This window comes from Oncorhynchus nerka, linkage group LG19 (assembly GCF_034236695.1).
Source record: "Oncorhynchus nerka isolate Pitt River linkage group LG19, Oner_Uvic_2.0, whole genome shotgun sequence".
NCBI lineage: Eukaryota > Metazoa > Chordata > Actinopteri > Salmoniformes > Salmonidae > Oncorhynchus > Oncorhynchus nerka.
Window position 1 is genome coordinate 32,746,539 of NC_088414.1, and position 14,139 is coordinate 32,760,677.

Below are 14,139 nucleotides of genomic sequence, written 5' to 3' on the forward strand. Positions count from 1 at the left end.
ATTCAGGACAAAGGCAGGGGACGGACCTTGCCAAACCCCAAAATCAATGAATTGAGAAATATCATATTTCGAAAAGCTTTAAGGACAAATCTCGAGGACATCACCTTAGATTCATGCATTAAATAATTACCCACTCATTCGAGATGCCCCTTCCCCAAGGTTACAAATATTTTCACATGAACCTCCCCTTGTACTGTAAAATACATGGAACACCCTCCCCCTCATAGAATGAACTAAAAATAATGTTTACGATCGCAAATAACAATAACTGTGGTGACCCTGTTTTTATAAACATTGAGATTTACTTTGCCACTTCAGCGTGCTTTTGTGGCACAGTCGATGCCACGCAGGGCTACGGCCCAGAAGGTTGAGGGTTTGCCGACCACCATAGACGAGCTCATGACAAACAGAAAATACATCCCTCCCTACCGTACAGATTTCTCCAGTATCAAAGGCTTGGTTTGGCAATCTCCGAATGTCATGAAACTTTTTGTAGTAGGGAATCCGGACTGAGGCTGGGGGCAAGGAGATTAGGTAAGCAGGTCTGGAGCGGAATTCAATGAAGGAGTAGAGTGGGGATCCAGGGCAGGGAAGCAGGACTGAGGAGACGAGTGACTGGAGACAGTGACCAGAGTCAGAGCAGACAGACTGTAGCGGAGAGAAAAAGCAGCGTGAGGCCAGGGAAAACGGGCACAACAGGATAACAAAATCTATGCAGGAACAAACAGCTAGAAATGCAGACTCCTCACACAATCACATGCACAGAGAGAGAGGGGGAGAGAGAAAATGAGAGCACTGGGGGAGTGGTGGCAGGTTAGGGAGGTCCAGGATGAGAAGTAGAGGGTGTAGCAGGAGCAGATGTAACAGTATCCCCACCTCCACGGACGCCACCTGGCGCCTGACCGGGCTTATCTGGGTGTAGGGTATGGAAATCACGTAAGAGTGAGGGGTCCAGAATGTGACAGCGGGGCACACAGTAGCGCTCTCAGGCCTGTATCCCTCCCAGTCCACCAGGTACTGCCAGCCACAACCTAACGGCGCACGTCCAGAAGCTGCCGGGCGGTGTATGCAGGATGGTCATCAACGATCCGGAGGGTGGCGGAGCTGCTGCAGGAGGAGACTGGGCTGGAGCAGACAGGTTTCATCAGGGATACATGGAAGGTAGGGTGGATCCTGAGAGAGGCTGGGAGTTTCAGGTGCAAAGCAGAGGGGTTAATAACATGGTCAATTTCAAAGGGACCAATGAATCGGGAGTGAAAGTTTCTTCATTGCCACCTTCAATGGAAGGCCCTTCGATGAGAGCCATACCTTTTGACCTGGGGTGTAGACTGGAGCTGAGGCCCGGTGACAATTGGTTTTGGACTGGGTCCTGTCGGAGGCATGAAGAAGGGCAGCCCGGGCCTTCCTCCAGGTACGATGACAATGGCGCAGATGGTCCTGGACAGAGGGGACCGCAACCTCGACCTCTTCGGCGGGGAACAAGGAGGGTTGGTAACCCAGAGCACATTCGAAAGGTGGCATACCTGACGAGGCGTTGGTGAGGGTGTTGTGGGCATGTTTAACACAGGGTAGCTGAGCACTCCAGGAGGATGGGTTAGCAGAACTCACGCAGCGTAGGGCAGTCTCCATCTCCTAGTTGGCCCGTTCGGTCTGGCCATTGGTCTGGGGGTGATATCCAGAAGAAAGACTGACATTGATACCAAGAGCTGAACAGAAGGATCTCCATACCTGGAAGGTAAACTGAGGTCCCCTGTCGGAAACGATGTCAGTGGGAATGCCATGCAGACGAAACACATGGGATACTAGCAGGTCCGGATAGGGGAATTAAGTGAGCCGCTTTGGAAAATCTGTCAATATTGGTAAGGAGAACAGAGTTACTGTTAGATGGGGAAGGCCAGTGACAAAGTCCAGAGCTATGTGTGACCAGGGGCGACTGGGTATGGGAAGAGGGCGAAGCAGCACGGAAGGGGTTTAGTGAAGGTTTTGTTCCGGGCACATACCGAGCAGGCTGAAACAAACTCCCGGACATCTCACCATTGTGGGCCACCAAAAGCGCTGACGCAGGAAGGCGAGGATCCGGTTCATACCAGGGTGACAGGTGAGGTGAGGTGAAGAACATCAGAGCGAACACAATCTGGAACAAACAGAGCATTACTAGGACTGTTATCCGGGTCAGGCTGGTTCTGCTGAGCCTGGCCGATACGGGACGCAATCTCTCAGGCGAAAGCGATGCAGGTGGATGGTACAATGGCTTCTGGCTCGGTACCCATGTTGCCGGTGGTGAACTGGCGGGAGAGGGCATCAGGCTTGGTATTCCTCGAACCGGAGCAATAAGTGAGTGTGAAATTGAATCTTCTGAAGAACAAGGCCCACCTGGCTTGCCAGGAGTTCAGTCTGGATGTACAGTCTGGATGTCAGTCCACACGATGAAGGGGGGTACAGAGCCATCCAGCCAGTGATGCCATTCCTCAAGAGCCAGCTTAACCGCCAGGAGTTCCCGGTTTCCAATGTCAGAATTCCTTTCTGCAGGTGAGAGCTTACGGGAAAAGAATGCACATGGGTGGACCACCCACATGGGTGGACCTTCTGATCAGAGAGGGAATGTTGAGACAGAACAGCACCTACCCCGGTGTCAGAGGCTTCCACCTCCACAATGAACTGGAGTTCTGGGTCGGGCTGAGTGAGGACCGGGTGGAAGTGAAGTGACGCTTGAGATCCAGGAATGCTGCCTCTCCCTCAGGCGTCCAGTGGAACGGAGTGGAGGTGGAGGTGAGAGTGGTTAGAGGTGCTGCCAGACAGCTGTAGTTGCGAATGAAACGTCTGTAAAAATGTGCAAACCCCAAGAAACAGTGTAGCTGCTTCAGGTTGGAGGGCGCAGGCCACTCTGTGACTGCCATGACCTTGGCGTCGTCCATACGTAACTGTCCCTGTACAATAATATAACCCAGGAAAGACACAGAGGCAGCATGGAACTCATTTTCAACTTTAACAAAAAGCTTATTCTCCAACAGCCATTGAAGAACTTGGCAAAATTGTTGCTGGTGAGCCTCAGGGTCTTTGGAAAAAAAATCAGGATGTCATCTAAATAGACAAAAACGAAGCGTCCAATCACATCCTTCAGCACATCATTGACTGATTCTGGAAAACAGCAGGGGTGTTAGTAAGACAAAAAGGCATGACCAAATACTCAAAGTGACCAAGTCGTGTGTTGAACGCCGTCTTCCACTCGTCACCCTCTCTGATGCGGACAATATGGTAGGCATTCCGGAGGTCGAGTTTGGTGAACACCGTGGCACCATGGAGGGGGGAAAAAGCAGAGCTGATGAGTGGCAAGGGGTACTTGTTCTTTACTGTGATATTATGCAGCCCATGGAAGTCTATGCACGGCCTCAGTGACCCATCCTTCTTCACAAAGAAAAACCCAGCACCCACCGGGGAGGAATAAGGCTTGATAAGTCCTGTATTACCAGAGAATTGTGGATATACCTCTCCATAGCCTCCTTCTCGGGGTGAGAGAGGTGAAATAACCGGCTACAGGGGAGAGGAGCTCCAGGCTGGAGGTCAATGGTGCAGACGCACAGCCGACGAGGCGGCAGTGACAGGGCGTCGTGCTTGCTGAACACAGGAGCTAGATTGTGATACTCGGGAGGAACTGATGACAGCTCCGGAGGTTCTGGAATGAACTGGGGCACAGACAAGGCAGGGGCCAGGCAGAATTTAGACAATTAGAGTGACAAAATGAACCTTTCCGGCGGTCCTATCAGTCTGTGGGTTATATTTTTAACCATGGATGGCCAAGAACCAGGGGAGAGTGAGGACGATTATGTGGAAACAGATTTTTTCCTGGTGGTTTCCAGAGAGAAGCAGGATGACACGGACGGTTCTCTCACAGACACAGGCAAGGAGTTGTCCGTTGAGAGCATTGGCATCGGGGGGTGAATTGACTGGGACGGTGTCCAGGCCCAACTGGGTAACAACATCGCGGTCCAGGAAGCTCTCGTCGGCGCCCGAGTTGATGAGAGCAGACAGAGGAAAAGCCTGGCTCTGCCACACAAGGTTTCCTTCAAGCAGGGGTCTGGGGGAAGATTGGCAGGCGATTTGGCTCAACAGTATATCCCCCACTGCTGCTGAGCGTCCTCTTTTGCTGGACGCAGGGAACAAGTGGATACAAAGTGACCAACCTGGCCACAGTATAGGCAGCTCTTAACGCTAATTCACAGCTGCCTCTCCTCTGGAGAGAGACGGGCCCGGCCGAGCTGCATGGGTTCAGGTTCTGGAAGAGCCTTGGGAAGGGATGCAGTCGGAGAAGGAGGACAAGGCAATGAAGCAGATGTTGTTATGGGGCATGCAACCCCACCTACCCTCCGACACTCACAAAGACGGTTGTCAAAGCAGATGGCGAGAGAGATGAGTTCATCAGGCTCATCCCTGGACACCAACTCTTCATTGATGGTTTCAGTGAGCGTGTTCTGGAATGCTCCAGGGAGGACCTCCTCATTCCAGCCACTCTCATCGGCGAGGGTGCGAAACTCAATTGCCATCTCAGCAACACTATGGGTGCCTTTACGGAGGGACAGGAGTCGTTTAGCGGCATCCTTACAGCAGACCGGGGGGTCGAAGACTTTCTTCATCTCCTCTGTGAAGCTGGAGTAGGAGAAGCAGGTGGGGGACTTATAAGGATTTATAAGGTTCTAGTTTATTGTCTTTAATATTTCATTATTTTTATTATATTCTACATAACTGAGATAACATCGGGCAATGCAAAGAAATGCATGCACATGCTTTTACGCTGTATGTTAAAGGACAATTGACTTGAGGATGGATCTTTTACTTCTTTCTAGCTATATGTGAAAAGAGATATTTGGTCCTGATTCCCCAGTTTGAATGAGAAAGTGAAGCAAAGGTTGATAAGGTGAAAGGGAGTCAGATTGTCTCCATAGCAACATAGAAGGTGCCTCCCTTCTCACTTGTACTGGAACAACCTTTAAGGTTTGGGACTTAGTAAGTCCCAAAGCAGGGATATATTGGGAATTGTCCAGTACATGTGTGCCATTATACATCTTAAGAGTAGTAAGCAGAATCAATACAAGCCATATGTGTCTGGGCCAATAGACACTCTGAAGCCATTAATTAGTAGGTAATTAGGCTAAGGGAAGCCATATGTGTCTGGGTCATTAGGCTAAGGGAAACCATTAATCAATAGGTTATTAGGCTAAGGGAAGCCATTACCTAGTCCTGTGAGGTTCATTAGACGTGCAATAGGAGCATAGGTTTGTATTACTCAAAGCACCATAAGACATGCACCTGCATGTCTGTTTCTGTTTGTATCATTGCTATGGTTATGCCACCAATATAATCTATGCCCTAAGGTCTGTGCCAATAAGAAAATGGAAGCCAAGCTGAAATAAGTGCAAGGCAAAAAGATCATGGTAAAGGGGATGAATCAGTAACATAAAGTGGAGTGACTGTGTGTGACGCAAGGATGAAAACTGTATAGAAAGTGTGTGCCGAGGCTGGAAAGTCAGTTAATCCATGGACCAGCTTGGCTTGTTACTTTGCAATAAAGTATATTTGAATTCACAAGTTCCGGAATCTGAGAAATATTATTGAGCAAATATTTCTACGACATTATCTAGTGTTTTCTGCTGATATCTACTGTTATCTAGGGTTATCTACTGTAATCTGCTGTTATCTAGGGTTATCTGTTGTTATCTGCCAGTATCTACTGTTATCTACTGTCCCTTTAACACATGAACTGTTATCTTTACAACATCTTAATGAAATCACTGTCAATTATAAAATGGTAAATAAATGTTATTGCTTCACTTTACAAAAACATCTGAAAAGTTGTACATGAAAATGTAATGATAATTGCAAAAAAACGACCTCTTGGATTATTGCTGAACTATGCTTTCCCAGGTGGCTAAAATCTCTTGATTAATGTCTCGGTGCTGAACTAAGGTTGTTATACTATTTTAACAAGAGGGTCTACTTATAATTTTGTATTCGCTCGCTCGCCTCACTTTTCAAAGGATGAAATCCATTAAACATTTTATACTTAAAAAAAAACAAAAAATATGAATATAAATTATACTGATCTGTTGAATAATGAACAGATTAATAACACATCAACCACAAATGATACTGAAGTGATATTAAGATTTAATACAAATATGCTCCAAATACAAATTAACATCAGATAAACAGTTATTGCAATATGATTATAATGAGAGTAAAACACATGAGATTGAAAAACATAAAAAATGAAATAAATCGATTAAAGGATTTAAAAAAGTTATACAAGGATAATCTGCGATTACTGCAAAGGACTTATTGTTCTTGTAGTGAGCATACATTTCTCACACACTTGCACATTCTGAATAGATAAGTTACTTTAAAAAAAGACCAAGTTCTAATCATTCTAATGCTTAAATGGTTGTTGTTGTTGATAAGGTAGAAATGAAAACGTTACAGGAAAGAGGAGAGGGTTTGAATGAGCCAGTTGGGAACTGGTTTAGAGATCTGTTGATTCTCTGTCTACAGCTCAACTCTCTCACTAAGCTACTCCTCTAAGAGCTTTATTCAATTATGTATCGCTGAACTAAAAGCTAATGAATTACTGATTCCACCTGGACAAGAGGAATACCTATGTGAGAATGCTGTTCATCGACTACAGCTCGGCATTCAATACCATAGTACCCTCCAAGCTCGTCATCAAGCTCGAGACCCTGGGTCTCGACCCCGCCCTGTGCAACTGGGTACTGGACTTCCTGACGGGCCGCCCACAGGTGGTGAGGGTAGGCAACAACATCTCCTCCCCGCTGATCCTCAACACTGGGGCCCCACAAGGGTGCGTTCTGAGCCCTCTCCTGTACTCCCTGTTCACCCACGACTGCGTGGCCATGCACGCCTCCAACTCAATCATCAAGTTTGCGGACGACACAACAGTGGTAGGCTTGATTACCAACAACGACGAGACGGCCTACAGGGAGGAGGTGAGGGCCCTCGGAGTGTGGTGTCAGGAAAATAACCTCACACTCAACGTCAACAAAACTAAGGAGATGATTGTGGACTTCAGGAAACAGCAGAGGGAACACCCCCTATCCACATCGATGGATCAGTAGTGGAGAGGGTAGCAAGTTTTAAGTTCCTCGGCATACACATCACAGACAAACTGAATTGGTCCACTCACACTGACAGCGTCGTGAAGAAGGCGCAGCAGCGCCTCTTCAACCTCAGGAGGCTGAAGAAATTCGGCTTGTCACCAAAAGCACTCACAAACTTCTACAGATGCACAATCGAGAGCATCCTGGCGGGCTGTATCACCGCCTGGTACGGCAACTGCTCCGCCCTCAACCGTAAGGCTCTCCAGAGGGTAGTGAGGTCTGCACAACGCATCACCGGGGGCAAACTACCTGCCCTCCAGGACACCTACACCACCCGATGTTACAGGAAGGCCATAAAGATCATCAAGGACATCAACCACCCGAACCACTGCCTGTTCACCCCGCTATCATCCAGAAGGCGAGGTCAGTACAGGTGCATCAAAGCTGGGACCGAGAGACTGAAAAACAGCTTCTATCTCAAGGCCATCAGACTGTTAAACAGCAATCACTAACATTGAGTGGCTGCTGCCAACACACTGTCATTGACACTGACCCAACTCCAGCCACTTTAATAATGGGAATTGATGGGAAATGATGTAAATATATCACTAGCCACTTTAAACAATGCTACCTTATATAATGTTACTTACCCTACATTATTCATCTCATATGCATATGTATATACTGTACTCTAGATCATCGACTGCATTCTTATGTCACTAGCCACTTTAACTATGCCACTTTGTTTACTTTGTCTACATACTCATCTCATATGTATATACTGTACTCGATACCATCTACTGTATGCTGCTCTGTACCATCACTCATTCATATATCCTTATGTACATATTCCTTATCCCCTTACACTGTGTATAAGACAGTAGTTTTGGAATTGTTAGTTAGATTACTTGTTGGTTATCACTGCATTGTCGGAACTAGAAGCACAAGCATTTCGCTACACTCGCATTAACATCTGCTAACCATGTGTATGTGACAAATAAAATTTGATTTAATGCACAATATACAGTGCATTCAGAAAGTATTCAGACCCCTTGACTTTTTCCCAAAAGAAATTACGTTACAGCCTTATTCTAAAATGGACTAAATATGTTTTTTTCCCTCTTCAATCTATACACAATACCCCATAATGACAAAGTGAAAACATGTTTTTAAAAACAGTGCATGTCAGAGCAAAAACCAAGTCATGAGGTTGAAGGAATTGTCCGCAGAGCTCCGAGACAGGATTGTGTCGAGGCACAGATCTGGTGAAGGGTACCCAAAAATGTCTGCAGCATTGAAGGTACCAAAGAACACAGTGGCCTCTATCATTCTCAAATAGAAGAAGTTTGGTACCAGCAAGACTCTTCCTAGAGCTGACCAGCTGGCCAAACGGAGCAATCGGGAGAGAAGGGCCTTGGTCAGGGATGTGGCCAAGAACCCGATAGTCACTCTGACAGAGCTGCAGAATTCCTCTGTGGAGATGGGAGAACCTTCCAGAAGGACAACCATTGCTGCAGCACTCCACCAATCAGGCCTTTATGGTAGAGTGGCCAGATGGAAGCCTTGTATCAGTAAAAGGAACATGCACCTAAAGGACTCTCAGTCCATGAGAAACAAGCTTCTCTGGTCTGATGAAACCAAGATTGAACTCTTTGGCCTGAAGGCCAAGTGTCACGTCTGGAGGAAACCTGATACCATCCCTACAGTGAAGCATGGTGATGGCAGCATCATGCTGTGGGCATGTTTTTCAGTGACAGGGACTGGGAGACTAATCAGCATTGAGGGAAAGATGAACAGAGCAAAGTACAGAAAGATCCTTGATGAAAACCTGCTCCAGAGCACTCAGGACCTCTGACTGGGGCTAAGATTCACCTTCCAACAGGACAACGACCCTAAGCACATAGCCAAGACAACACAGGAGTAAACTTGAACCCGATCAAACATCTCTGGAGAGACCTGAAAATAGCTGTGCAGTCGATGCTCCTCATCCAACCTGACAGAGCTTGAGAGGATCTGCAAAGAAGAATGGGAGAAACTCCCCAAATACACGTGTGCCAAACTTATAGCGTCATACCCAAGAAGACTGTAATTGCTGCCAAAGGTGCTAGAACAAAGTACAAAGAAGAAAGCCCAGAAAATCGTCAGAGACTCCAGTCACCCAAGTTATAGACTGTTTTGTCTGCTACCGCACGGCAAGCGGTCCTGGAGTGCCAAGTCTAGGACCAAAAGGCTCCTCAATAGCTTCTACCCCCAAGCCATTAGTCTGCTGAACAATTCATAAAAATCACCTCCAGACAATTTACATTGACACCCCCCTTGTACACTGCTGCTACTCGCTGTTTCTTTGTTACCTATGCATAGTCACTTCGCCCCCACCTTCATGTACAGATTACCTCAACTAGGCTGTACCCCTGCACACTGACTCGGTACTGGTGCACCCTGTATATAGCCTCATTATTGTTATTCTTATTGTGTTACTTTTTATTATTACTTTTTCTTTTAGCCTACTTGGTAAATATTTTGTTCTTCTTGAACTGCACTGTTGGTTAAGGGCTTGTAAGTCAGCATTTCACGGTAAAGTCTAGACTTGTTGTATTCGGTGCATGTGGCAAATCAAGTTTGATTTGATTTGAGTAAAAGGTCTGAATACTTATGTAAATGTTATATTTCAGTTTTTTATTTTTAATACATTTGCAAAAATGCCTAAAGACCTGTTTTTGCCTTGTCGTTATGGGGTATTGTGTGTAGACTGATGGGGGGGGGGGGGGGGGGGGAACGATTGAATCCAATTTAGAATAAGAATGTAACTTAACAAAATGTTGAAAAAGTCAAGGGGTCTGAATACTTTCTGGATGCACTGTAAATTCTATTCAATCATGTATCACTGAAATAAGCGCTAATGCGCAAAAAAAAACATTTTAAAGCAACGTTCTGTTCGCGGAGACGGTATTCACGGTAAATGCTGCATATGTGGGCTCAATCGCAAATGACCTTTGAATATATATTGCGCATTAGCGCTGAACTTCAGCTATACAGATTAAATCGAGCCCTAATTCTTCCAAGGTAGAGTACGGGCCTTTTCATTGTTATCCAGTATGAATCTAGCCTGGACACCAGGAGACATGGCTCGTTGAGACTGGTATACATAAGCATCATAGTCTGGTATGTCAGACTGAATTTCCTTGGAGAATTTAATGGTCGATTGCCACATATTTTTATCATATTCCCTGGTGGCTTTATTTTCGTTGGAGTAGAAACCAACCCAGGAGTTGTAAAACTTACTCTTCCAGTCAGAGAAGGACTTCTTGATGTACAGGCGAGCACTGGCCTTGTTGCCTTTAATGAAGACCTGCAGAAGGGCATCATAACCGTTTATATCAACAGGAGACTTACTATCAGCAGGTCTCTGTATTTCCCAGGGTAGAGTACGGGCCATTTCATTGTTATCCAGTATGAATCTAGCCTGGACACCAGGAGACATGGCTCGTTGAGACTGGTATACATAAGCATCATAGTCTGGTATGTCAGACTGAATTTCCTTGGAGAATTTAATGGTCGATTGCCACTTATTTTTATCATACTCCATGGTGGCTTTATTTTCGTTGGAGTAGAAACCAACCCAGGAGTAGTAAAACTTACTCTCCCAGTCAGAGAAGGACTTCTTGATGTACAGGAGAGCGCAGGCATAGCCTTCTCTAACAAATAGTTGCAGACTGGCGTCGTAACCGTTTATATTAACATTTATAATGGCAGGTCTCTGTATTTCCCAGTCTGAGGTACGGGCTTTTTCTCCAGATTTTTTCCAGAGTATGAATCTAGCATGGACGCCAGGAGACATGGCCATACTAGACTGATACACATACACATCATAATCTGGTATGTCCGAGCGGATTTCCTTGGAGAAATACACAGCCCACTGCCACGTATAACACTTAGAGGTGCCTGTGTTTCCATTGGAGTAGAAACCAACCCAGGACCTCTTAAACACATCCATCCAGTCAGTGAAAGAGTTCCTGACGTACAGGCGAGCGCTGGCCTTGCCATCTTTAACGTAGAGCTGCAGACTGGCGTCATAACCTCTTATGCCAACAGGAATCTCCCTGGTGTCGTGAAACTCAAGACCTCTCCAGATCTCCTCCCCGGTAATTTTCTTTGTCAGCCATATGGTTTTGCTCTTGTGAAGCCTGACCTGCAGGCCGGGATTCAGAGCTGCAGTTGTGGTGAAGTTCCCAGAGGCCTCGATTGTCTTGGTCTTGTCTAGCTGGATCTCACTGTCCTTGTTCTGATAAAGCACCACAAACACATCCCGGTTCAAGTGCTTCTTAGGGATGTCATCCCAGCTGATCCTGGCTGTCCCTTTACATGTGGTCTTTACCTCCAGCTTAATCTTCAAATCATCACACTCTTCATTACTCACTGCACGGGGACGGCGTTGCTTGGTATTATAATTGCAAAATGTTTCCAAATTGTTAATAATTTTTAAAAACCATGCTAATCTCTGCAAGGCATCTTCTTCTTGATTTGTTGGGCCTATTTGTATGCCGTATTGGTTTTGGATATCAGTCGCTGAGAGGGTCTGGAACGTCTGGATCTCTCTCAGGAGGTTGGGGGTGATGCAGTAGGTGTTATCTGGGTCGTACGCAGAACCTCTCCTGGAGTCGGGTGGATAGTGCTGAGTGAGGTAGACCTGATCCACTGTGATGAACATCGTTGTATGAGTATTCCATTTGGCACGGAGGATGAGCCTCTGTCTGTTATTCACTGACTTCTTTGACATGAGAAATTCTTTAGTGACATATTCTGGGAATTCCAGAGCGTTTCTAAAATTGAGATTTCCTAGGGTGTAATACTTTCCAATGTTATTTAGTGGAGGTAACACACTTTCTCTGTTGTTATAATGATGAGAACCATAGTCTCCTCTGGTTGGATCAAAATTGAATGTCATGATGTTGTTGTTGTCTATGTTTCTGATTTGGCTGGCGAGCCAGTAGAGCAAACTGAGCTGAGATGTGGAGAGGGGATGGACACGATCCTTTAGGTCTTGGATTGAGTTGAGGATTATATTAGGGTATGAATAGACGATATTCAGGGCAAGGAACAACAAGAGAGACCAGATGAGGATTCCTCTCTCCATGGTGACACCTGCGGAAAAGAACAACAATAAGTAAAGTCAAGGGTTAAAAGTGTCACTGTGGCTGAAAATGTTAACTGTTGAAGTTTGATTTTTTTGCATTGGAAATTACTTTGAAGATAGTGGCTCACTACTGTAAGAATATTTTGAAGATAAATACACAACGCGGAGGACGAGAGGAAATAGTGTTTTTTCTGTAATAGGGGGATGAATGATCAATGGCTCAGAGACATGGGAGAAATGTGTCTATAATTTGAGTCTGAAATAGGATACTTGTTATTTGGCCATTGGCCCAGTTTTATTGCAAGGAATTCTAATTGGTCAACCACAGACTAGGGCTGGGTTATACAACTATTTTAGGCCTTGATGTTATAATGCAACTTGACTACACTGAACCTTTCTGAAGGGAAGGTAATGTGGCAAATTAGACAACTGCAGGGCTCTTCAGTTCAGAACCATGCTATTTGGACTACACAGAAAAATGAATGTGGAACTATGGATATGGAACCAGTGTGCTTGACAGGTGTTGCTCCACCTTGCACAAAACAATATCCCATTAGCAAGAAAGCTACGGCCGCTACCAAAGTAGTGGAAGCTCCTAACATCATCATACAAAGTGGCACACCATGTATTCCAGTTACTCTGATGCTTCCTCCAGATACCACATGACTTGAACACAACTGTTGTGAGTTGGTTTTGGATCAGCTCTCTGATGGGTTTACTAAGAGTCATCCATTGGAAAACCCTGAGTTTATCTCATACACAGACGGTTCAAGCATTGTGGAGGGGGGTGTGAGGAAGGCAGGCTGGGCAGTTACTACAATGGACAATGTGATAGGGACTTAGATTTGAGAAAAGCAGACGTATACTTTACGAGTGACACAATGCTTAACTATTGCATACAACTCTCTAATGCAGTAGGGGAAGCAGACAGACAAGTAAAAGAGGCCTGGGGAATAACTCCCGAGGTGGACATGTCGTAGTACCAGGACAGTGGGTGATGGTAAAGGACTATGTGACAGACACATTAGGGCCAAAATGGGAAGGTCCTTATCAAGTGTTGCTCATAATCAGGTCAGCAATAAAAGTCCAGGGAAAATCACAATGGATACATGTCACTCATTGCAAGGTTGTCCATTTGTCCATTTTGTCCATTGTCCATTTTGATTGGGGGCCAATCTTGGGTGAAGAAGCATAGTAATGATCAGAACCAGATAAGCTTCTATGTTGTACATCGCAGTCATCATATTAGGGATATCTAGGTGAAATGTCTAACGTTTTCCTGAAAATCGGGGCATGCTTACTTAGGGAAATCTATGTGAAATATCCATTTCTCTTGAAACCAGGACATGTTACTTTCACTTTTCTGTTTCCTTCGTTACAGGTTATAAGAATCTACAGTCTGAAGCTGAAGCAATATTCCTTGACCCAAGGACTGTACATGAAATGATACAAGATCATCAGTGAAGTGTTCATTAGAGAAGTCCTTATCAACCAGTAGAATGGAAGAAGAATTCCTCACTACCGACAGACTGTCAGAACGTCATTTAGAACAGTTATCTATGCGGGACTGATATCAGTGTGGAAGAACTGGTCCCTTTTAAAGGACTTGGTGAATGATTAACATGCCAATAGGACAATTTAATATTATTGTCTTGCAGACATTTATTTATTTTGTGAGTTTCCTTCTAATACAGGATGAGGTAGGAATTGTAAGGGACATCATCATTACACCTGTTAATACATATTTTCTATAACTTTGTTTGAAATCTATTTCTTATTGTAACATCAAGTTCAATATGCCCTTTGTTTTCTAGAAATGGAAGTGTTACAGTTGTGCGCTGCTGGTGGAGAAGTCAGGTGCAGGAGAGCAGAGGGTGTTGGCACGCACTTTATTTAGGC